At 38.4% G+C, this 25,739-nt stretch overlaps 1 protein-coding gene across 8 annotated transcripts in view; it reads left to right on the plus strand.

Moving 5' to 3' along the window:
* Positions 1-25,739, plus strand: part of LOC101315509 (uncharacterized) — a 93,347-nt gene that overhangs the window by 48,184 nt on the left and 19,424 nt on the right. For 3 of the 8 annotated variants that reach the window (XR_012331985.1, XR_012331984.1, XR_002175003.3), the window contains exon 4: positions 18,990-19,227. The exons of 3 other annotated variants lie outside the window; for them this stretch is intronic. The gene's annotated coding sequence lies outside the window, so the exon portion shown is untranslated. Of the gene's footprint in view, positions 1-18,989; positions 19,228-19,866; positions 20,080-25,253; positions 25,496-25,739 lie in introns of those variants that run through there. 2 more of the 8 variants (XR_012331986.1, XR_012331987.1) reach the window with 2 other exon arrangements.

The raw sequence follows: 25,739 nt of genomic DNA on the forward strand, positions 1-25,739 counted from the left end.
ATAATGAAAATAGCCAGAGAGAAATGAACAAGCTGCTATAGTAAGATGCTTTGGATGGCTTCTAAGAAACACAGGTATGGGGGATAGAACATTCTTGGGATGTCGTACATTGAGTATAGTTATGCTAGATAAAACATAAAGAGGATATAATTCATAAATGTGCTAGTCCTGTTTTATCAGCCAATATTAGACCCTTGTCAGGCTTTAGCTATAGTAAGATTTTCTGTGCTATCTCAGGAAAGTAAAAAACTTCTTTAAGCTTCTTTCTTGGAGGAATTGGTCTTAAATGATTTCTAAACTTTTGTATAAGAGTAAAATTCTATTATTGCCTAGAGGCAATACTCTCAGATATTAAAGTGAGGGCTCAAAAAATTCATTTGTATTTCATTTAGAATGTTGAAATTGTAATTCATTGAATGCTTCCTGAATGCCTGGCACTGAGAAAAGAAGTTTGCATCTCTTATCATTTGTATTTATCACAATGACCATATTATACAAATGAAAAATCTAAGGCTTAGAATGGTCACAAAATTGGTAAATAGATTTCCGTGCTTCAGTTTTCTCATCTTTAAAATAGATATTTATCCTAGTTATAACTTATCAGTTTTGTGTATATTAACAATTATTGGCAAAGAATACACAGAAAACAACACCCTAATATTTTATAGTCTGTAATTTAAAATTATTTCAGTATAAACAGTGTTATCTGAGTGCATGTATAAGTAACCTCTGTACCTTAGGGATGGCATCTGAAAGACCCTAGGAAGAACCAACAGCCATCCAGAGGGAGTTACCTAGTATCTTATTCAGCTTGGGCTGTTATAGTAAAATGCATAGCCTGGGTGGATTAAACAACAAACATTTATTTCTCAGAGCTCTGGAGGCTGTAAAGTTGAAGATCAAGGTGCCAGCGGCTTTGCTGTCTGGTGAGAGCCCTTGTTTGCAGAGGCTTGCTTTCTTGATGTGTCCTCACCTAGCAAAGGGAAGGAGGGCTCTGGTCTCTTCCCCTTTTTATAAGGGCATTAATCCCATCGTGGAGACTCTATAACCTCATCTAAACCGAATTATCTCCCAAAGGCCCCCACCTCCAAATACCATCACATTGGGGATTAAGGCTTCCACACATAATTTGGGGTGGGAGGGACACACAATCATTTAGTCTATAGCACTTAGCTTAAATATCATTCTCAAAATCTCAGAATGATACAGTCATTATGGAAAACAGTGTAGTGGTTCCTCAAAAAATTAAAAATAGAACTACCATATGATCCAGCAATCCCATTTCTGGGTATATATCCAAAAGAAATGAAAACAGGATGTCTTCATTTCCATGTTCATGGCAGCATTATTCACAATAGCCAAGATATGGAAAAACCTATGTCTTTTGACAGATGAATGGATAAAGAAAATCTAGTGTGTGTGTATATATATGTATATACACACACACACAAAATGGAATATTATGAAGCCCCCAAAAAGAAGGAAATACTGACATTTGTGACAACATAGATGAACCTGGAGGTCATTATGCTAAGGGAAATGAGCCAGATAGAGAAAGACAAATACTGTATGGTATCATGTTTGTCAATGGCATAAGGATGGTTGAAATAATTTTCCCTTGATAGATGAGCGGCATTCAGCATACATGGCTGGATACAAGTTTGCATAGGCCCCGTTACTCTTGCACTGACTCAGCCGTCTGATACAACACCTTCAGTACCGGAGGCTAGATTCCGGCCCCTCACCCACTCTGCATCCCTCGTTCCTGGAGGAGTATGTCCACCTAACTTCAAGGCTGATCAGTTCTGCTTTCAGAATGTGTGTGGGGTACACTGAAGTTTTCATGCAAGGTGTGAGTCAGTGTGGCTGGGGGCAGAGAGTGGCACTCTCCTTGGAAATACAAAAAGTGTTTTGGTGTTTGCTAACTAACTGTTTAAACATTCAAGAGAGTTGGGTTAAGTCTTGTTTTCATAGTCACATGGCACTTTATAATTAAGTTGTAGTAATTAAGGTATCTCCCACCTGCCACTTACTATCAAAACCTTCTGATATATACTAAAGAACTTGGCCATTGCTGTACAGCAGAATTGACTGAGGACAGTCAGACAGGGGACTGACGAACCATAAAGATGTACAGGATGACATCAGAGGAGGAAACTGAGAGATTCATACCAATTTCATTCCTGCCACTTTCCTTCTACTGAGCCTACCAGTGCTTTTCATTTATCTTTGAGTAATAGCATCTTCAGCATAATGACACACCCAGTAACCTTTGCCTTGCTATCTAATTTGGCTATGTGGCGATTTACATATCACAGACTGTACCATAGAAATGGGAAACATTTTGTATTCAAGATGAAGAGAGGAATCTACTTTAAAAGAATAAGAGAAACCAAATAGAACAAAGTTATGAATGTGCTCCGTTGCCCTCAGGTGTGACAAATCTCGTATTTCTTAATTTTTTAAAATCAGCTTTAATAGGTTTAGCCCCCACCCAACAGAATTTGTGGGGAAAACCATCTTCAATCATTTTAAGGAACCCTCCCTATTTGAAGAAGCGCAGGAACTCTGAAGACTACTTCTGGTCTTAGTTTTTCATGGTCATCGCTGACCTGCTCTGTGGCCCCTTGAAGGTCAGGGGATCCATTACCCACAGTCCCGAAGTCTTTTCTTGCTCTGTTCCATCGGGCCTTTTGCTCAGTATTCGAGGTACCTATGCACACCCACTTCTGAGAGGCCCTGCCATAACCTGGGACACTGGTGAGACATGGGAAGAGGACCCAGACCTCTGCTGTTCATGAAGTGAAAGCTCTTCTCAAGAAGCATTTCACTCTTCTGGGAACCAACCCTCCCTAGGCTTTACCCTCTCTTTCTATGTAAGGTTCAGAACAATAGCTGACCTTGTCACAGGAGGAGGGGCATGGGTTGGAACTTAAAGAATGGGTATTATTTAGGTAAAAAAGAAAAAAATAAATATGCGGATGGAGAGGAGAGAATACAGTTGAGGAGTGGTCAGGAGAGTTGTCTCTACAAATTAGGAGATAAAGATAAGGGTCTGATCAGATTATTGGATGGGTTTAAAAGCCAAGCTCAGGAATTTGGGACTCTTCCTGTAGTCAAGAAAGAGTTGTTGATACCTTCTAAGAATATGGAGAATTTTGTTTGCTTTCATTTGGTTTCATTTTAGGGAGACTTCCCTGGTCTTGTGGAAGGGATCACAGACAATACCAAATATCAAATAAACTGAAAGCCATGTACATTTGCCTTGGGATGGATGGCATTACATGTGTGGCTGGATCCTGTCTTGAGAGAGTTAGTTCCTATGACATATGCTGTAAGGAACTTGAAAATGAGAAGAGGAAAAAAAAGTTTCCAGGCTTCCCTGGTGGTGCAGTGGTTGAGAGTCCGCCTGCGGATTCAGGGGACACGGGTTCGTGCCCCGGTCTGGGAGGATCCCACGTGCCACGGAGCGGCTGGGCCCGTGAGCCATGGCCGCTGAGCCTGCGTGTCCGGAGCCTGTGCTCCGCAACAGGAGAGGCCACAACAGTGAGAGGCCCGCGTACTGCAAAAAAAAAAAAAAAAAGTTTCCTTCCTGCTGCATCGCCCTACCTTTTCTGCAAGACCCACCTAGTTCAGGAACTCTACAGGACTAGACATTTCCTGCACCTGAGAAAAATGAACAACACTTTGTTTTGAAAGCTTAGGCTATCCTACATTTGAATATTTTCACAATATAAATTTTCATCTTTTATTCCTAGCCACGCAGCTTGTAATTCTGTGCTCATGTCCAATCAGATAATCGTGTATCTGTGCCTTTTCGATAGTCTGTTTTCCTTGCATTAGTGATTCTGTATATGATGAGTGTGTAGGGATTAGTGAGTGAGTGAGTGGATGAATTTGTTTTCAAGCCATTAATGCCACTCTCTTCCTAGTAAACCTGGTTCTATTGTAGTCACCATTACAGTGACAGCTATTTTTAATGGTGGAAATGGGTCTATTCCTCACCTCTCTTAGGGCAGATAAGAAGCTGCAAATCATTGTTGCACATTCTTCAAGACCCAGGTCAAATGCTTCCTCTGTAGAATCTTTCTAAACCTTAGTCCCTTTCCTCTCCCTTGTTTACTCCCTCTAGTAATTACATGGTAATTTCCCTCTTCTACCCTTGCATGAACTTTGGTTCATTTTATGGAATTTATAACTTGTGACTCTTTATTTTGGTTTTCCAAAGTTATTTTCCTGTTTTACAGCTCCTGATATAAGCATTTGTTGAGTGATCAGACCAGGTCTGTCTCAGGGTGGCTGAGGGCTCTGAGGTTTCAGACCTCGTTGCAAATGTGTCTCAGGTTCTTGTAACTTTTGGTTGTGTCTAATGTCAAGAAACCCATACACACATGCTTTCAGGTTAAACAGCAACAACACAACGATGAAACTGATCCTTAATCCTCCCTCCATCAGCAGGGGTTAGAGGGAAGATCCCTAATCGATGTCTGGTAGAATAACTGAGAAGAATTAAGAGCCTGGCTCAGTAAGCTGAGTGTGCTCCAGGACGCTGGGTGGTTCTCTTCTGTTTAGCAAAGTGCTTTTTGAAACCTGTTGGACAGGATCAGCATGGTCAGAGAGCATCTTCCTGGTGGGTGGAGCTACCCTGGAGAGAGAGCGCAGTGTTTCCCTTTTAGGAAGCTTATTTAGTAGAATGTATGCCCAGCTGCTTCACTGCCCACTCCATGCCTGCTAAGAAATACGCTTGTTTGAAGTTCAGATCAACATGTAGCATCACAACAAAATAGTTCACTGTTCAATTACAAACTTCTAATAATAGCTAGCATTTGTGCTTGGTATGTGCCGGGCATTGTTCTAAACAGTCTGCAGGTGTTAATATATTTGATCTGTACAAGACTCCACAAAGCAAGCACTGATGTTATTACCATTTTGTACAAGAGGCAAAAGAGATACAGAAAGGTCAGATGATTTGACCAAGGTCACATAGTTAATGCCAGAATTGGGATTTGTGCTCAAACATCGATTCCAGAGTCTGTGCACCACTCAACAGTTGATTCTCCAACTGCATAAACCTGGGGAAAGACAGACCCCAGGGATGTTCTGGATTTTTCCTTCACCTACAAGGTGTGTCCAGTGTTGAGATTCCCTGATTTATGTGGTCATGTCCTCTACTAGTTTGCAAAACTAATTAAGGTGCACATCAAAAACTTCCTGGGGCTCCAATTCAAAAGGAAATACTAAAATCTCACCGGAATGAATGGGAAGTATGGTGTTCATCATGTAACAGTTCCATAAATAATTTCTTACACAACCAGAAAAATGCATACTGTTGCTGCTCTCTACCTCTAACTACACGGGGCCAACAACTGGAAATTTTAAACAAGTTCCTCCCAGATGCTCTTTATTCCCATGTAATATCTTTGGGATACACAGGTACACTGGGTTGTGCTGCCCACTCTGAAACCGGCCAGTGACAGTTCCCTGAAGTTGGCACACACAGACATCTAAAATTCTGGAATTGGGCAGTGCTATTTGAGAATAAGTGCTTTTTTGTATTATCTAAAGCTTGAATCTTTAAGTATGCCTCCCAAGACTTCATCTACTTTGAAACTTGCAAAAGAAAACTGAAAAGAGATCAGGAACTACAAGAAAGGAGGAACTATTTTGCCAACATGATAGCCAGAGGAAAAAGATCTTTCAAATAAATATTTGTTGAACAATTAGCTGTAACTAGAGTCTTGTGACCTATCTTGATCCTTAATGAGTATGACTTATTAACAGTATTTAATTATGAATGACGGAAAACTGTGAACAGGAAGAATTTTCCAAATAAAAGCAAATTTTTTATTTTTTGGCTGCGTTGGGTCTTAGTTGCAGCACACAGGATCTTTGTTGCGGCATGTGGGATCTTTTGTTGCGGCGCGTGGGCTTCTATCTAGTTGTGGCGTGTGGGCTCCAGAGTGCATGGGCTCTGTAGTTTGCGGCATGTGGGCTCTCTAGGTGAGGCGCATGAGCTTGATAGTTGTAGCGCGCGGGCTTGGTTGCCCCACGGCATGTGGGATCTTAGTTCCCCGATCCGGGATTGAACCCATGTCCCCTGCATTGGAAGGAGGATTCTTTACCACTGGACCACCAGGGAAGTCCCAAAAGCAAATGTTAATTATAGTTTTAATGAATGATTTTGGAATAAAGAAAATATATAATTTTATTAATAGGATATGTTTCTTTCCACTGCCACTAAATAAATATTGAATAAACATTTAAAATATTATTTGTCTGTGCAGGGCATCTGTGTCAGGTTGTCCCTAATAGCATGTGAGCTCCTTTATCCCTGATTGTGTCTTTACGTCATTGGTATTATTCAACAAGTTTTCTTGAACGTGTGCATAAATGAATTATTGAAATAGATCTGTACAACTTTGATATGTAGAGTTCCTCTCTAATTTGAATGTTTTTTTTCTTCTTTTTGTATGTCCTGGATAATTGAGTTTGTATACCATCTGAGCAAATAAATTATCTTAATTCCTGTTATATGTTGAGTTGTTTATCCCTAAAAGTCATATGTTGAAGTCCTAACCCCTCACACCACGGAATGTGACCTTATTTAGAATAGGGCTGTTGCAGATGTGATTAGTTAAAAGGAGGTCATATTGAAGTAGGGAGGGCCCTGAACCAGTATGACTGGTGTCCTTATAAAAAGGGGAAGTTTGGACACAGCCATGTACACAAGGAGAATGCCATGTGAAGACAAAGGCAGAGATCAAGGTGATGCTTCTACAAGCCAATGAATGCTATAGATTGCTAGCAAATCACCAGAAGCGGGGGGAGAGGCATGGGACAGTTTCTTCTTCCAGCCAACAGAAAGAAACAACCCTGCCGACACCGACACCATGATGTTGGGCATTGAGCCTCCAGAACTGTGTGGCAACACATTTCTTTTGTTTAGGTCACTGAGTTTATGGTACTTTGTTTCTGCAGCTCTAGCAAACTAACATGATTCCCATCCTTTAATGAAAGGAGGCTAGAGTCATGTGGCTGACATGGAATGACTCTGGGATTTTCTTATCATTTTCTCTGGATCATTGATTACAGAATTACTTTTAAACTGCTGTGAGCTTTAAGAATTGAAGCCAAAGGTGTTTGTTTACTTAGGAGGACTATGTGTTATTGAGGACTTCAGAAGCTGAGTGTTTATTTTCCATGTAAAAGGTTGTTCCAAAAATTTCTAGTATTATATATATACTTTTAGGAAATGTGTGTAAGGGCTGGATGCTTTGAAGTCTTAGTAATTATATTATGATTATTTAATCTGCTAAAAGTAGAAATATTGGCTGGTAATTTGCCTTCATTTTTCTTCCTGGAAATCTAGCATTTCAAATTTTTTAGCAGCATGAATATTTTTTGGACTCTAACAGTGCAAATAATTTGCAGCTGCAGTGTGTCCATATCATGCATGGTCAAGGGTCTGGGAACCTGAGGAACAAATAGAGCGCCACAAACCAGTTTTTAAAAAATATCCTGAGAACACTTTGTCTTTTGAGGGTTATGGCTAGTGAGCATAAATCTCACAAGAACTCCCAAGATTTCCTTCATGATTGAAAAGATAAAGCCCATCCTTCCAGTTACATTTTGAAAAAAATGGAAGAAAGTACAAATTAAAAGGCTTTGGTATCCCTGAAACGGTTTAGTCTGCAGTGGAGATAAACAGACACTCCTCTCATTGATGCATATTTAAAACCTCAAAATTTAGTGTTAAAAGTAATAATGTTTCCATGTTTTACGGTTTTCGACTCCTAAGCACTTGTTAGAACTTGTGATAGTGTAAATTATGACTGTGATAGCGGAGTATTAATTTACTCCCCGGGGAGCATGGCATGTTCAAGATTTCCTAAAAACAGATTTTTACTGTATACCTTATATACTATAGTTATAATTTCCTTATTTTAATTTGTTGTCTGGGTATGTTCACTAGGAGGTTCATGTCTGTCCCCACCGACTTCTATTTGCCCCGCACCTTCTGGTTATTTGAGGAGACTCCCAGATATTACATCATTTCATCCATGAATATTTGTTTGTCTCTTTAAAAGATAACGAATTGCTTAAAAACATAACCGCAATACCACTTTCACACCTAAAGAACTGACAACAGTTCCTTAATATCAACAAATATCCAGTGTTCAGATTTCCCTGATTGTCTCCAAAATGGTTTTTTAATCTTGGTTTGTTTGAATCAATTTCCAAACAATGTTCACACATTCACTTGGTTCTCACATGTCTCTTAAGTTTCTTTTAATCTATAAACTCCCCCAATCTTTTTTCCCTTAGCAGATTGTTGAAAAAACAAAGCAGTTTCTCGTAGAGTTTCTTGAATTTTGGATTTTGATGATTGCTTCTTTGTGATGTCATTTAACATGTATTGTTGCCGCCTGTATATCCTGAATACAGGCAATTTGATCTGGAGGTTTGGCTTGATGGTTTGATCTGATTTAGGTCTTTTTTTCAGGAATACATGAATAATGTCTGTTTGTTTCTCTTTTTGTGTGTGTGATCTTAGTAATCATTGATGAGCATTGCCTAGACTCATTATTTAGGGGTTTGAAAAAAATTATGACTAACATTTCTTCATCATTTAACAGCTGGAATATTACACTTTCCATTTTATACCAAGTGTTATATTTCTAGAGCTACACAAGGTTCCTTGATACACCTTAGGCTTTTTGAGTGTTTATGTGATCTCAGTTGATCCTTAAAATAATCCTGAGAAGAGTTTGTGGTGAAGTATCACTATCCTCATTTTACAGAGAAGTTAAATCACTCGTCTAAAGTTCAGTGGCAGCTGGAATATTTGGAACCTGGTCTCCTGGTTCCTAGTCCATGCTCATTCAAAGCTGGCTCACTCGTGAGGCACAGAGACCATAAAGTTCCGTTTGGAAAGGAAGAAATAATTCCATGGTTATAAAATGCTCAGAGTGTACTCAACTTTGCTCATCATTCAGCACACAAGAAGATAGAATGTGTATCTTGAGAAAGCTTAAAGAATACAAGACAGGCTGATCCCAGAGTCCCTAGCTGCCTTCCTTTCTGCTGCCCTCCTGTTAGGGAATAACATCCTTTTCTTTTATGAGCTTGGCTATCAGTAGAGCATTGGATCTGGTTATCTATCATATGCACAGGTAATAAAACTATGGCCCCTCTCTAAAATGCGTTAATAAGAATATTAAGTTGATCTCTCATTGTAGTTTTGATTTATATTTCCCCAATTAGTGATGTTGAGTACCTTTTCATATACATGTTGGCCATTTGTATGTCTTCTTTGGAGAAACTTCTGTTAAGGTATTTTGCCCATTTTTAAATAAGGCTGTTGTTGCTGTTTGTTTGTTTTTGCTAGTATTGAATTATAGGAAGGAGTTTTAAAATGTATTTTGGATATTAACTTTTCATCAGATATATGGTTTGCAGATATTTTCTCTCATTCCACAGGTTGCCTTTTTGACTTTGTTGTTTCCTTTGCTTTGCAGAAGCTTTATAGTTTGATGTAATCCCATTTGCCTATTTTTGTTTTTGTTGTCTGTCCTTTTGTTGTCAGGCCCAAGAAATCATTGCCAAAGTCAATGTCAAGAAATTTATTCCCAATGTTTTCTCCTAGGAATTTTGTGCATTCAGGTCTTACATTTAAGTCTTTAATCCATTTTGGGTTGTTTTTTGTGTACAGTGTAAGGAAAGGGTCCAGGTTTATTCTTTTGCATGTGGATATCCAGTTTTCTCAGCACTATTTACTGAAGAGACTATCCTTTCCCCATTGAGTATTCTTAGCACTTTTGTTACAGATCAGTTTGCTTTATATGTATGGGTTTATTTCTGGGCTCTCTATTCTGTTCCTTTGGTCTATGTCTGTTTTGATGCCAGTACCATACTATTTTGATTATTGTAGCTTTGTAAAAAAACGATATATGGTATACTTAAAATTTTTCTAAGAGGGTAGATCTTACGTTAGGATCTTGATAGATAGATAGATAAATGAATAAGGTGGGAGGAAACTTATGGAGGGGATGGATATGCTTCTGGCATTGATTATGGTAATGGTTTCATGGATGTATATATTTCTAAATAACTAGAATTATATATATTAAATATATATAGCTTTTTGTAATATGCCATAATATTTCAATGAAGTGGTTTAGAAAAAGTATATTGAGCCAGCATGTGTACTACAAATACTTATAGCACAAATTATATTTGGTGGTGAGAGATAAAGGAAGGAGGACATGAAGGAAATCTTAGATAATTTATATATATATATATATATATATATATATATATAAAAAATATATTTTTCTCCTTTTTTTTCACTTTCTTTTTATTGGTGTATAGTGAATGTACAATATCATATAATAAGTTACAGGTGTACAATATAGTGATTTACAGTTTTTGTTTTTGTTTTTGTCAATCCCAAACTTGCTGCTTTATCTCTTTGAGGATATTGTTTTTCTTTTATATTCTGGACCCAGTGGTTCCAATAGTTCTAATTCATGCGTATGTATCGTTTGGCTCATTGTCTTTCTTTAGTAATTCTTGGGGGTCTCATTATTTAGGCTTCTGAACGAGTGTGTGTGTAATTATGCTTTTTAATTTTGTAGAGCTGGAGTAATAAATACCAAACTGGAAGTAATTTGTTTAAAGAAAAAAAGATTCCCTTCAATTCCTCTTTAATTGTATAAGAAGCATTCACTAGGTTAAACTGTCTGAAGAAAAGCTTGGTAGACATCAATTCAAATTGCTTTTCCTCTCAGAACTCTTCTTTTATGAGGAATTTTTCATTTTTACTCCTCCTTATGGGTAGGTTGAATCCCTAAAGTGATTTGGATATAGTAGTACTCACAGAATACAAACAAGAGAATCAAAAGAAAAGGTGTTTTAAAGGTTTTAATTACATTTTCAATCTCCTTTTTTCTCTCTTCTCCTCTTGGGACCCCTATAATGTGAACGTCAGTACGCTTGATGTTAGCCTAAACATCCCTTAAGCTATTCTCATTTTTTTAATTTGTTTTTCTTTTTGCTCTTCTTATTGGGTGGTTTCCATTACTTTATCTTCCAGATCTCTTATGTGCTCTTCTGTATCACCTAGTCTACTGTTTATTTTTCTGTAGTGTGTTTTTCATTTCAGTTTTTGTATTCTTCAGTTCTGACAGGTTCTTTTTTATTTTCTAGCTCCTAGTTAAAATATTCACTGTGTTCATCTGTTTTTTTCCCTAGTTCAGTTAGCATTCTTATTACTAATGATTTGAATTCTTTACCTGGTAAATTGTTTGCTTTTTTCATTAGTTGTTTTTTTTCACGGGTTTTCTCTTGCTCTTTCAATTGAGGCAAATTCCTCCATCTTCTCATTTTGCTTAACTTTCTCTCTCTCAGTGAAATTAGGTGCAACAGTTACCTATGCAGGTCTTAAAGGGGTGTCCTTAGGTGAGAACATCCTTATACAGTGTGTGTGTGCCCAGGGTCTTTGGTGGGAGAGCTGGATTTGGTGTGAACACAAGTCACATCTTTCCTCAGGATGTGCTGGCAGCTATCACCTTGGTAGGAGCTGGGGCTGGAGAAGGAGTGGCTAGGGCCAGATCCAGGTGTGAGGTGGGTCTTCCCCTTGGTTAGTGGCTGTCATCACTCTATAGAGGCAGGGGCAGGTCCCATGTTGCTGGAGCAGAAGCCCTGAGGGTTGGCCTCAGCTGGCTCAGTTCCCTTTAAGTGTGTGCTCTTTCCCCTCCCAGCATCAGCACCCTTGCCACAGAGGGGAGCAGTGCTGGAGCAAGAGGGGCTGGCGGGGTGTTTGGTGAAGGTCAGCATGTGAACTGTGTTGGACTGGCTGCCGTTAGAGATCCAGACTGCCTCTGATGTGCTACCTGTGCCGTCGCCAGTAATGGCTGCCCCCTCCCTGATCAGATGCCACTTAGGGTCAGTTTATGAGGGGAGCATGGTAAAGAAAATAATACAGCAAGGAGGTATCGTCAGCATTTATATAGATGCTTTAACAGTATAGCCTCAAAATATACAAAGTAACAGTGGCATAATGGTGGGGATAAATAGATATATCAACATATGTTGCAAGAGATTTTAACGTGCTTCCCTCATAAATTGACAAATCAGACAAACACAAACTAGAGACATAGAAGAACTGAGTAATGTAATAAAAAAGCTTGAACTATTTTATATACGTAGATGTATGTATGTATGTATTTATATGTGTGTTTGTGTCTATGTGTGTCTGTGTGATTATACTGGGCACCTGGATAATCCAGGACAATATCCCCATGTCAAGATTTTTAAGTTAATCACATCTGCAAAGCCCCTTTTGCCATATGTACTGGGTTGAATTGTGTCTCCCAAAAGATACACACATACACAGACACACATAAGCACAGAACACAACTCAACACTGAAGCAACTGAGAATACAAATGATCACACAGATTTATTTACAAAATGTTCTCTCATGGAAAATTTACTAGACCATAAAGGAAGCCTCAGTAAATTCCAGGGAATCGATACCATGTGGGCTACATTCACTGACCATAATTGATTGACGTTAGAAGTTTTAACAAAGGAAATAAATGTGGTTTACATAATCTTAAATGTCAGGTTTTATATTAATAAACAGTCATGGGGCTAAAAAGGAGATCATGAAGGGAATTATGAAGTTTTACAACTCAAACAACAATAAAGCCTCATATGTCATATTTGCTAAGGTATGGTTAACACAGTCCTTTGACAGAAATGTATAGTTTCAAGTAAATTTAACAGGACACAGAGAGTTTGAAAATGATTAAGCTAAACATTCAATTCAGGAAGTTGAAAATGTAACAGAGAAAATCTAAAAAAATAAACGGAAAGAAACAAGGAAGGAGGGATTAATAACAATAAAAGAGAATTTAATAAAATAAGAATTAAAAACAAGAAAAATATCAACAAAACTAAAAGTCTGAGCAAGGAAAAGAAAAAACAAAATGAAAACAGAAACATGCAATGAAAAAGAATAATAACTACAAATATATTTTAAATCAAAAGCAATGTTATGAACAACTATATAAGAATTTACCTGATAACTTATAAGAAGTCATTAACTATTTGGAAAAATATAAAGTGTTCAAATTAGAAGAATTGAATAGGTCGATAAGCAGTAGAGACGTTAAAATGGTGGCAGAGGACCTCCCTCCCACCAAAACTTTGTAGCCCCCGTCTGTTTGAAGGGAATTTCTACTAAATTTTCAAGGAAAAACTCTTAGAAATTTTATTCCAGAAAAGAAGCACTATCAGCTTATTTGATGAGATTGGTGCAATCTTGATTCCAATATCAGATAATGGCAATAAAAGAAAATTATAAGCCAATTTCACTTGTTAATTCATGTTTCAATATTATAAATTAAATATTAGCCAATCGAACATTTGATTATTAAACAATAATTCATTATTCAGATCAGGTTTATCCCAGTAATCCCAGATGTCAACATAAGAAAATATAACCAGAGAATTTACCATAATAACAGACAATAAAGAAAATAATATGACTTTTTAAATTGATGCAGAAAAAGTATTTGGTAAATGTAAACACCTATTTGTTAGATAAATTAAATAATATGCATAGAAATATGTTAAAAGCTAGAGGGCCTATACTAGAACTATATGTTCTAGGATCTAGGACAAGCTTAGAGTTTTGTTAATGGCTTGGTCCCATCACTTAATTCACAGTACTTTTATTGAAGTTGCTCTTCCATCCCCAGAAGGCCATTAAAGAGGACAGCAAGAATTTTGCTGAAGTATAAAATGACTGGGCAGAAAATAGTCAAAGCAGGGGATGAGTTTTAGCTGCAGCTTTTCAAATAGCCTAGGGCAGAGTGGAATGAGCACTAGGAAAATCAATACGAAAATGTTTATAAGCCAAGACATAGACCATTAGTTGCCTGGACAAGTTTACTCATTCATTCCCTAAACAGTAAATCCCTATAACTTAACTTTTGCTCTTATAAAAATAGTGGAACTTCTGGAGAAAAGATAAAACTATTTCAGTAGGAAAAAGATCCTACTTCTCAGCCACGAGCACAGTTAACACTTTGGTCTATGGTCAAGTATATATACCGTGGAAGAGAAAAAAATAATCCGTAACTATAATGGACTACCAGTCTGTTTTGTTAACCGAAGACTTAACATGACTTAATATGGCTTTGAACTTTCTGAGTTCAGCAGGTGTTTAAAGAAGAATTTTTCTCTCATGAGGTTTTCAGAGCCTCCCATCACATGTTTAGGAGCTTCTTCCTTGTAGTGCTCTTGTGGTAAGTGACGCACTCTCCTCTTACTCTCTCCTCAGTTGCTAGCAGTCTGGCAGGCCATATATGCAAAGTGGGTTCTGTTGGATAGGACATAATATAAACCTCCACAAGGTCTCTCTTTTGTCATGACCCATGTCTGGTACACTGGAATCCTTGATGTACCCTTGGACTTGATAAGCTAGGTTCATTGAACCTTGGGTTCATTCATCAACAGCTAATCACCTTACCTTTAGCTCTTTATATTTGTCAGGTGGGAGTCAGATTCCAGTCTACTGGGTTTCCCATACTGCATACATACTAAGCTCTTTCAGTAGTACCCGTGAAGGTCCTCTAACTAGCTTTCAGGTGAGAATGAGCACAGCAAACCTCTCCGTTAGGGGCAATTTATTAACAGAGTTCTTACCTGAGAAATCATCTTCAAGAATTTTCTTCCCATTGAAAGAATCAAGCATTTAATCACCTTCTCCTATATGAACTATACCTCAGGGTAGTCAAACAGTTCATGAGGGTGTTTCTCTCTATAAAATTATCATAGCCAATAGACAAAGAAGGAATAATAGGATGCAAATATCACCTTTTTGTGAACCCTCAGTGATATAGTTGATCTAGGAAATGATCATTTACAGCTGTTACCCCCACAAAAAGAGAAACTACTAAACATTTTATGCTTCTTGATAGAAGTATATACCACCATCTCCAAAGCATTCTTGCCAAAATTTTTCTTTGAAACAGATCAAGCCTCTAGATTTAACTAGCAGCTTACAGGAATTACAGGGGACAGACAAACATGTTAAAAGACACCATGGGGAAGCAGTCATTAAAATCCAGAGTGTGGAAAGCTTTATTGGATAAGTGATCTTATTTTTTTTAAATAAATAAATTTCAAAGGGGGAAATGTGGGCATGGAAAAATCTTAAGAAATTTAAGAAACACGGTCAAATGCAATATGTGATTCTTATTTGAGTCCTGATTTAAACTAAACACTTTGAAATGTACAAGACAGTCATGGACATTTGAATACCAACTGCTTATTTGACGATTATTAAGGAATTATGGTTCATATTTTAGATGTGGCAGTGAAAGACACCATGGCTGTGTTTGAAAAAAAAAACGGCCCTTATATTTAAAGGTATACAATGAAGTAATTATGTATAAATTGATACTGATGTTTGAGGTTTGCTTCAAAATAATGCTGAGAAACTTGAACCCAAGCAGCTTCTTCCAGAGCCTAATGATGAAGTTATTCTGTAAAGAAATAAATGTGAAAAAATAAGGGATTTGTCAGGGAAGAGTAACTGCCCAGTTTTGTTGGTCTCTAGGGGCATGTAGGGATAGTCAGAGATAAACTTAGAAAGGCAGGTTAGGGTCAAAGCTTGGAGGCCTTGGAAATAGGCTAAGGAACTTTAAAGGAAATCATTATTTCAATATGTAGGGCACCATAATGTTCTGTACCAAAATTTGTTTTAAGATTTAGTGCTAATTTGGACTCTCCTGGTGGTGCAGTGGTTAAGAATCCATCTGCCAATGCAGGGGACACCAGTTCGAGCCCTGGTCTGGGAAGATCCCACGTGTTGCAGAGCAGCTAAGCCCATGCGCCACCATTACTGAGCCTGTGCTCTAGAGCCTGCGAGCCACAACTACTGAGCCTGTGTGCCACAACTACTGAAGCTCGCGTGCCTAGAGCCCATGCTCCACAACAAGAGAAGCCACCACAATGAGAAGCACATGCACCGCATCGAAGAGTAACCCTGGCTCGTCAAAACTAGAGAAAGCCCGTGCTCAGCAACAAAGACCCAATGCAGCCAAAAATAAATAAATAAATAAATTTATATATGTATAAAAAAGATTCAGTGTTAATTTAAGTGCTGGTCACCATGGTTTGTCAAAATATTGGAAGCTCCCTTTGATGGAAGATGAGTTTTGAAAACATTAGATCTATGGAAGTTGAACAATGGATTTTGATGACATATTCTTTTCTTAATGGTGATAGGAGCTCTTTTTAAAATAATTTAATTTTATAGCCTAGATTATAAATTTTTAGTCTTGAAGGCCTAGGAGAACCAGAGTTAAAAGAATACACTTGTTCTGTGTCCTCTAGAGAAGGATTGAACCCACCAAGTTTCCTAGTGTTATGATTACAATTAAGATTTAAATTCTCTGTGGTCTTTTTTATTTTGTTTTTAACCTCAATTTAGTGTTTTTTGAATCCATAATATTATATATTATTTCTAGAAATATTTCCCTCTATAGTACAATGCTGATTTGTGACTTTGTTTTGCAATATGTTTTTTTAAATTGGACTTTTGTGGGAAATCACCTGAATGATAATTTATTATAAGCAGAATAAATTTTATGGCATGTGAAAATTATTTTAAAAGTCATTTCTTCTTGTTGTAGATGGCCTCTGTTTCAGTTTTCTTGGCCCATACAAAACAACTAATGTGAAAGATAGGCTCTCTGTGATTGCATGCTTCCTGCCTTTAGAGTAATGAAGATTTTGGAAAGACATCATCAAAGCAGAAATAGAAAGCTTGTTGCCTCTCTTGAATTAACAATATTTTATTATATTTATCATAAACTCTAGTTTCCTAACTCAAGCAATATGAAATGCATACAGAGTTTGTGTTATCTACAGATTTAATTTTAATCATTTGGTTTCAAGTTTCAGATTTGATGGAATCTGTCAAGTTTACAAGGCATGTCTAGCAGAGCACAGTTTTATGATTCACAAGTGTCTTAGCTGGGGTTTCTACAAGGAGAGTATGGGATAGGAATTCTTGTTCCAGTGGTTTTTTTGTTCGTTTGTTTTTTTAGGAAAGCACTTTCAGGGGAAGGAAATTGAGGAAAATAGGATAGGACAGGAAAAAAAAAAGCAAAAAACTGAGCCAGAATATGGATCTGATTCCACAGGAAACCGTGGAGGACAAATTCTACAACCAAGTCATTTCCTCCTGATGAGAGTCAGTCAGGGCAGTGGTCTTCTTCCCTTGGGAGGGGTGGGCGGTCATAGCCTTCTACGTGAGGCTGCTCCTGTTTGTGTGAGGGCAAGTCACTAGAAATGGGAGTAGCTGTGAGCTGTTATCAACCAATGCTCACAGTAGCTGGGGAAAAGGGGGACGCCCCTGTTTACATGACGTGGATGGGTACCAACAACATCCTTTACAGTTTACCCTTCAAACTCAGATACACTTACATTCAGGCACAGCCTCTCGAGAATTCTGATTGGAAAACCTTACAAGAAGGTTACTGGGATAAAATCCAGCTGCTGCTGCCGCAGTTTGTCCTGAGGCCATGTGTAATATTCATTACCTCCTGCCTCCACTACCAGTTCTAAATTCCTCTCCCCATTGATGAGCATTTCTGCCAACGTGTGGTTTGCCTGGTGGGGGTGACCCAGGCCCCATCCTTAATTTGTGAGTTGTGAGCCTCTTGGTCACTCTGTCTTTATCAGGTCATGGTTGCTATACTTTCCCATTTACAGTAACGACTGGGAATGAAAGTCACCTGGCTATCCAGAGTGAGTCCTTGGTGATGCTGGATGGGAAGTGTGGCCAGGAAAGGAAAGGCAAAGTGCTATCTGGAATACAGGGTCAAGCATAGGTAGCATGGGTAACCCTTTCCAGAGTGTAAAAGTTTGGTTTGTTTCACTGAAAGATTGTTCCATATTGGGGGCACACTGTAGTTCTCTGCTACTGGCAAGTTAGACGTTCAGCAGTGGCAGTAGCTAGACTAACATTGGTGAGAAGGATTCCAGGCCCATGTGAAGGTCCATTTCTTCCACCATGGCCATTCTAGTTCATAGCTATACTATTCAATTGCCAGAGAAGCTAAAGACCGAGGCTGGGCGACTGAGTCATCCTGTCCACTTGAGTGCTGGATGCCTCTTCTGAAGTCTGTTCTCCTAGCAGACATTAACATGTGATACAAAGGTCCTCCTTTGTCTTCCTTGAACAGGTTTTTAGATGTACTGTTTTCTTAGTGGTTGCTTTAGGTATTACAGTGAACGTGTGTAACTGCAATAACAATCTACTGAAAAAATACTTTACTACTTCAAGTGGAGTATAGGAACCTTATTTCCATTTAAATCCCTTAACTCTCCCATTTAAAAATTTATTTCCTTTACACACATCAAGCACCCCCTGGGGTGGTGTTATAGTTGCTGCTTCAACCACCAGACATGATTAAAAATCCATGAGAAGAAGGATAGTCTATTATGTTTACCCCCTCCCTGCTTTTTTTCTTTTAACCTACTGCATTGTTATTTCTACCTTTCTGAAGTCATTTTCTTTCTGTTTGAAGGATTTCTTTAAGGCATTCTTTAAGGGTAAGTCTACTGGGAACAGATTCTCTTAGTTTTCCTTCATCTGAGAATGTCTTTTTTTCCCTTCATACCTGAAGGATATTTTTGTGAAGTATAGAATTTAGGGCTGACAGTTTTTTTTCTTTCAACACTAGAAAAATATGCTAAATTTAATATAATATAAACCAATATTTCTAGGGCTAAAGTTGCTAAAGTTTAATTATATGATTGCCACCTAAATAGCCTGTTTTGATTGGAAAAAGAAAAGGGAGGGTATAATTTCACTCTTGTTATATTATTAGAAATATTTCTTTTTGACTGAGGGAAAATACACATGAAAGCTTTTTTTTGTTTGTTTGTTTGCCTGCTTTCTAGGTAGTTGCTTCTTTCTTTTTCTTATGAAGCATGCAGAAAGAAGAAGCATCTGTTCTGAGAGCAAAGAAGATGAAAACATAAATTAAAAATTCAGTCCCAGTGAGCCGCCTTCTGTATCTGAGTCGGAGAGAAGAGAGCCAGTTACACAAAAAATCATCTGTGGGGAAGCGTAAGGAGTTTGGAATCAGCCACATCTGCCTTTGAATCCTCTCTGCCATTTACTAGGTGCATGATCTTGGTGAGTTATTTAACCTCTCTTGGTCTTAGTTCCTTGACTAAAATTGAAATAATAACACTTACTCTTTGGGTCATTGTGGGATTAAGACAGACGAGGTGTATAGACCTGTAGGCTTCTCAGTAAGATTCTTTCAGTTGTCTTCCTCTTTCCTCCTTTAATATTGAGGAAATTTAAGGTTAAGGAAAGACCACCAGAAAAGGTGTTTGACTTCCTCTTGGGAAACATGGTGAACTGGCAAAGTTAATATTTCATGGGAAAGGTATTATTTGAATTATTTATTTCTTTAAAAGTTGTGATGTTAAATTCTCATCTTTGAAATTTATAGAGTTACTATTATTTTAATTTCTTTGGTTATTTTAATTTCTTTGGTTATTTTAATAAAGGTAAGTGTAACTGGATTTTATCAGTATGCATATTATCAGGAGAGAAAAATCATGAAGTAACTTGAACAGGGAAAATTTAATATAAAGAATCACCAACTCTAATAAGAGATTGGAGCAATGCCTCTTTCACTGGTGAGAAGTAAACAGAACTCTAAAGAATACAGTATAACGGGTATAAGGAGCAGTCCTTATCCATAGGGCTGAGAAGATCACCCAAGGAAGAGTTCCCACTCCTCCGCCCCTCTCTACACTCCAGGATTGAGATCTGGAACCTACTGCAGAAGGCACAGTCCTCACTGGATGTCAGAAAAGTCCCTGTGACGCTACCCTGGGGGAGTTTGTTGGAAATCTGCTCTCAGGAAGCTGCCTTTCTCTAGTGCTCCAGGGAAAGTTGTTCGTGAGGAGGTATCTCACCAGAAGCAATGCTACAAAACTGCCCAAAGGTGGTATCACTCTTCTCCTGACCACTCTGCAGGAACCTGGCTCTGGAGAAGCTGGGCACACCGTAGGAACCTGGTGCTGGAAGCTGCCTGAGCTGTAGGACCTGGGCACTAGGCACATGCTGCAGAAGTCTGCGCAGAAGGGAGCACATGAGAAGCAGGTGGCAAAACCCTTTCCCCCTGTAATGTCCCTACGGCAATCTCTACTGATAAAGTGTGACATGGTACAGTTGACAGTGGAAAATATTTAAAGGGCCCATTTTCACAGAGCAGGGAAATAGAAAGAATTTGGACCTGAGAAGCAATAATTTATGACAGGCATATAAGGGGTAAAGAATTCATGATTGGAAATCTCTGTTAGGTCTTGATAAAAGTGATTGTCTTAAACTTATACAATGTATTGGCTTAATTATTCAAACCCTGATATCAATGTATCAGCGCCTCCTGGTGATAGCATATTGAAATTGCATTTCAAATCTTTGTGCCTATTAGAAGCAGCTTTTATAATCGAAATTTTAGAACAGGCTATAAGTTTGTAGCAAACATTTCTCTACATCCATAGTTCCTAAATTACAAATTACACTTTAAAAAACTTTCTAGTTAGAGGAACTTATCCTGCATAAGAGATATTATATAAATTTGAATGTGGTTTGATTTGATCCTGAAAGATTCATTTAAGTACCAGGGTCAGGAGTTCAAATGCTAGCTAATCCAACTGCTCAGGTAATCCAGATTAAGACCCTTACAATGGGCCAGTACCAAAAAAGTGTCCAGGTTGGTTTCCGACTTGTAAAAGTGGTTAGATACATGGTTGTAGAGTAAGTTCCTAATTCTAGTAACTGAGTGACTGCTGAGCACGTGAAAGGGTCAGCAGGACTGATGAGTATTACTAACAGGGTATTAAAAGAAAATGCAGTGTATAATTTTTTCACTTCAATTTGTATAAATATAGATTTTTATGCATATTTAATTTATATTTACCTTCTCCATGATATTTGGAATTTTTTTTTTTTTTTTTGCAGTACGCAGGCCTCTCACTGTTATGGCCTCTCCCGTTGCGGAGCGCAGGCTCAGCGGCCACGGCTCACGGGCCTAGCCGCTCCGCGGCATGTGGGATCTTCCCGGACTGGGGCACGAACCCGGGTCCCCTGCATTGGCAGGCGGACTCTTAACCACTGCGCCACCAGGGAAGCCTGATATTTGGAATTTTTGACAACACATTTCTTTTGTAAATTTTCCTCTCCTTTGTTTCACATGACGCTATTTATTTTCCTTTCCTAGGCTCTTTTCTTTTGGAGCATCATCTTAAGTGTCAGTATTCCTTAGAGTTCCATCCTTGATGCCCTGTCTCATTCTATATATTCTTTCCAGGGTAGCAGTTTAACATCACACTTAAAAATAGAGAACTTCAAGTTAGAGAAATCTTGGCTATTAGCTCTGCCACTTTCTGCTTTGTGATCTTGGGCAACTTAATATCTTCAGTCTCAATTTCTTCATCTGTAAAAATGAACTACCCTCTCTTACCTTTCAGAATTGTTGAGATTTTGAAATGAGAAATTATGTAAAGCCCTTACATTAGTGCTTGACTCATAGAAGATGGTGAATAAATAGTACTTATGATTATCTATTTTGTCAATTTCAACTACTATGCTTATGATTCTAGATCTTCCACTAACGCTTCTCTATTGGACCCCAAATCTCTATATGTACAAACTATTTCATTGGTTTTAGTGCCAATTTGTGGTCTGTTGTAAGTCAGTGATGAGGATTATGTTGGAAAAAGAGGAATGGAAAAAAAATAAGGACATTTTGGGACTTCCCTGGGGGTCCAGTGGTTAAGAATCCACCTTCCAGTGCAGGGGATGCAGTTCTATCCCTGGTCAGGAAACTAAGATCCCACATGCCACAGGGCAACTAAGCCTGCGTGCCACAACTACTGAGCCTGCGCACTCTGGAGCCTGTGCGCCACGACTAGAGAGAAGCCTGTGCGCTGCAACCAGAGAAGCTTATGCACCGCAACTAGAGAAGCCCGTGTGCCACAATGAAGATCCTGTGTGCCGCAGCTAAGACCTGTCTCAGCCAAATAAATTAATTAATCAATTTAAAAGAAGGACATTTCAGTGCAGTTTTAAAATGAAGTCAAGTTTACTTAATTTAATAAATTGCCTTTTATATTAAGATTCACTCAGTTTTTGGTGTTGAAATATCCTTTTATAAAAATGAAATATTGATATCAGTGGATAGATTTTTTTTTAAAACGTATCCTGACTTAGCAAAATGAAAAATTGGCAGTCTTAAATTGGTCCCTCATGTTTATTTGGAAATTTTGCTGGTATGTGAAATCTGGAAGCTTAGGAACCTCTGATCTGTTGGACAGTTTTACTTGAATAAACCATAAGCTCCTCAGACTCGACACTGTGAAAAGTATATTTGTTGCTTCCTTCTTCCCCTAAACACAAAACTCATTTTTATTATGTATCATAAAGTACGTCATAACTGTCCATCCCAGTTGGTTGTCAGAATATGTGAGTTCTCCTCAACGCCCCCGTGGAGCTGTTACCCTTACATTCAGTTGATCACCAAATCTTTTAGACTCTCTCTTGAAATTTCTTGATTCATACCCAATGCCACTGTTGTAATTTCTTGTTGGAATTATTTTCTTTCTACCTCCAGACTCTCTTCATTTTAATTCATTCTATCCTAAGCCGCCAGAATGATCTTTTACTTCCTTGCCTAAAATCCCCCAAGGCCTTCCTGTCTCCTTTGGGGTTAAACTTTCATATAGCCAAAAATTCCCTCCCTTCCCATCTGCTCCTTCTCCCGCACATGGATCCCTCAGTGAGCCTGCCATAATTAGCTGCTTGCTTCTCTGTTGCCTTGCAGTCTTTGAACATCCAGTTCCAACTGCTGGTAAATATCCTTCTCTCCTCATCTAGAAAGTTCCACCTAGTCCTTCAAGATTCAGTGTGAGTTTCTACCATCCTAAGCCTTCCCAACCACCCCCATCTGAGTCTTGCAGCTCTTTTCTTTGTCCCCAAATCTTTGTTACAGCACTCTACCACAGTGGGATGCAATTTGGGGGGTACATAACTCGGTTTTATTCCCATCTGTGAGAAACTGATGGTGGTAATCATGCCTTCCACCTCAGGACTTAATACAAACCCTGATACGTTATAGGTGCTCAACAACTACTAGCTGCATGACTATAAGCTTAACATCATCCAGTTAATGATTCTGATAGACCATCTTTCTGTTCCTAGGAACTCTGCAGATCAAAGTGTTAAGAGAAAAATGATAGAAGGCCATAGTCATTGTATTTCTATTATAAATTCCCTACTCAGGAAATCAAGACAGATGTATAAAAACTGTGTTTAATGTGTTGGCAGTTTTTTTATACTATTTATTTTCATTATTGAATAAAAGTGTGTGGCTGAGGTATGAGTGGGAGATGGGCAAAGGGAATAGGATGCATATTATTTAGCATGGCTACACATTCCTAGGCTCCTTCTCTGCTCTGCAACCAGGATTTGTTTGTAAATATGAAATGTGCCCTCTCCTTTTAGGTACTTAGGTATGTCTTCTATGCTGTGTGTAGTGATAACCAGAAGTATAAATTTTTTTTTTTTTTTTTTTGTGGTACGCGGGCCTCTCACTGTTGTGGCATCTCCCATTGCGGTGCACAGGCTCTGGACGCGCAGGCTCAGCGGCCACGGCTCATGGGCCCAGCCGCTCCGTGGCATGTGTGATCCTCCCGGACCAGGGCACGAACCCGTGTCCCCTGCATCGGCAGGCGGACTCTCAACCACTGCGCCACCAGGGAAGCCCCAGAAGTATAAATTTAAAAAAAAGATTATCAAGTAAGATCATCTCATCAAACAGCTTGTCTCCTTGAGGAAAATTCCTAAAATCTGAAGAGTCATCCATTATTTTCTTAAATGATGATCCTTGTTGTGAATTACAACTCAAAATTCAGAGAGGACCCAGAGCGGTATGGTATCCATTGCTTATCCATAACTATGCCTTTCACCTCAGTCATGCCATCCAGAAGGGCATATCAGAGAAAATAAACTCCCTCACCCACTCGGAGAGGGCAGCTGAGCTCGATGAAATGCTTCTATTATTTAAGCCTGATCAAAAGCTTAACTTTCTTTATAATCTTGAGCATCATATATGTTCTTGATGGTATGAAAACGCTCTGATACTGTTTCAGTTAGGATGCGTAGGTCTGCAATTAATAAACACCCAATGATCATTTGAGACATTTTTCTTCTCTTATATTAAAAAGAGTCTGGAGGAGGCAGGACATCTAGTTCATCAGTGCAGTGATGTCATCAAAAACCCAATTTCTTTGACCCTTTCTGTTATTAAGCACATTTAATTTTTGTCCTCCTTTATTGCATCCTGGTGGCAAGATGGCTGCTGAAGTTCTAAGCATCATTATGACATACCATTATCCCAAATAGGAAGGAATCAAAAGGAGACATTAAAGTAATTATTGGTAAAACTAACCCGTGATTCAGTCCTTGGGGCTGAGCACACTGTCAACCCAAACACAGTGAGCTTCTGTTAGCAAGAAAGAAGGGAGAAGATGGGTAGGCAACTAACATTGTCTACTTCCTACTCCTTCCCTTTTAACGTCGTGAAATATGACAGTGTCACAAAGGCTTCACTTTGGGGTGTTACTTCTACTATGTCTGTAACCAGAGCAATCTTCTGTCTTCTCCTTTCTTTCCTCTTCCCTCCACAACTTATAACAAGTTGTACTATATATTTACTGCTATGTGTTAGGTTAAAAGACACGAACTTAACAATATTAACATTTTTCCCAAGAAAGTTGAGCGATTCCCCCAAATAACTCAGGATTAATGGAAAATGAATAACCGTGGACAGTAAGTGAATAAAAGCTGCTTAAAGCCACCAGAGAATGTTTTTAAAAATAGGGGAAAAAAATGTAATTTACAATTTAAACCAGTGAAAGATTCACATTGGACATTTTCGTTTGGAAAAAAAGAAAAAATCACCTGTTAATCACGTTTAATGACATTTCTAGAGATTGACAATAATGGACGAGGAAATGTCCATTTTTATTTCTTAAATTTGAGGAATCTATCGAGTCATGTACTGCAGAGAGAAAATGTATTACCTTGTGGCTTTCTTTAATAGTGTAAACTACCATTTACCTTATGCCTTCTCTCTGACCCAGTTGGAATTATCACAATGGCTGCACATATATTCAAAAAGACATGGAACTCAATGGAGAAGAATTAATCTTCCTACAGTAGAACACTTTAAAAAAGATGAGTGGAAAAAGCCAGCACAGAGGGGAAAGACAAGTGTCTCAAACACCCAAACATGGAGCAGATCCAGCACTTTGCAGGGGCCATAGCCAGACTTTGTAACAGGAGAGGAAGTCATCTGGAAAATGGCATTTCTCACACACCAGATGTAAGTCAATCTCCTGGGTAAGAGTATCAAATTAAACTACCTTTGCAAGTCTCTCATTTCTATGAATGTAATAAGATTCCAGCAACAGAATCATTCTTTTGTTCAGTGGTTTCCCACCTGCAGCTCACATCCTGCTAAAGTCATCTTCTTCTCAAAAGTCTTGCCCATCAAGTTTCATATGCTTAGTCCCAAATGTCTCTTTTGTGGAAGAATTAGATTAATATTATCAGAAGTCACCCTGATG

This window comes from Tursiops truncatus, chromosome 5 (assembly GCF_011762595.2).
Source record: "Tursiops truncatus isolate mTurTru1 chromosome 5, mTurTru1.mat.Y, whole genome shotgun sequence".
In the NCBI taxonomy this organism is placed as follows: Eukaryota; Metazoa; Chordata; class Mammalia; order Artiodactyla; family Delphinidae; genus Tursiops; species Tursiops truncatus.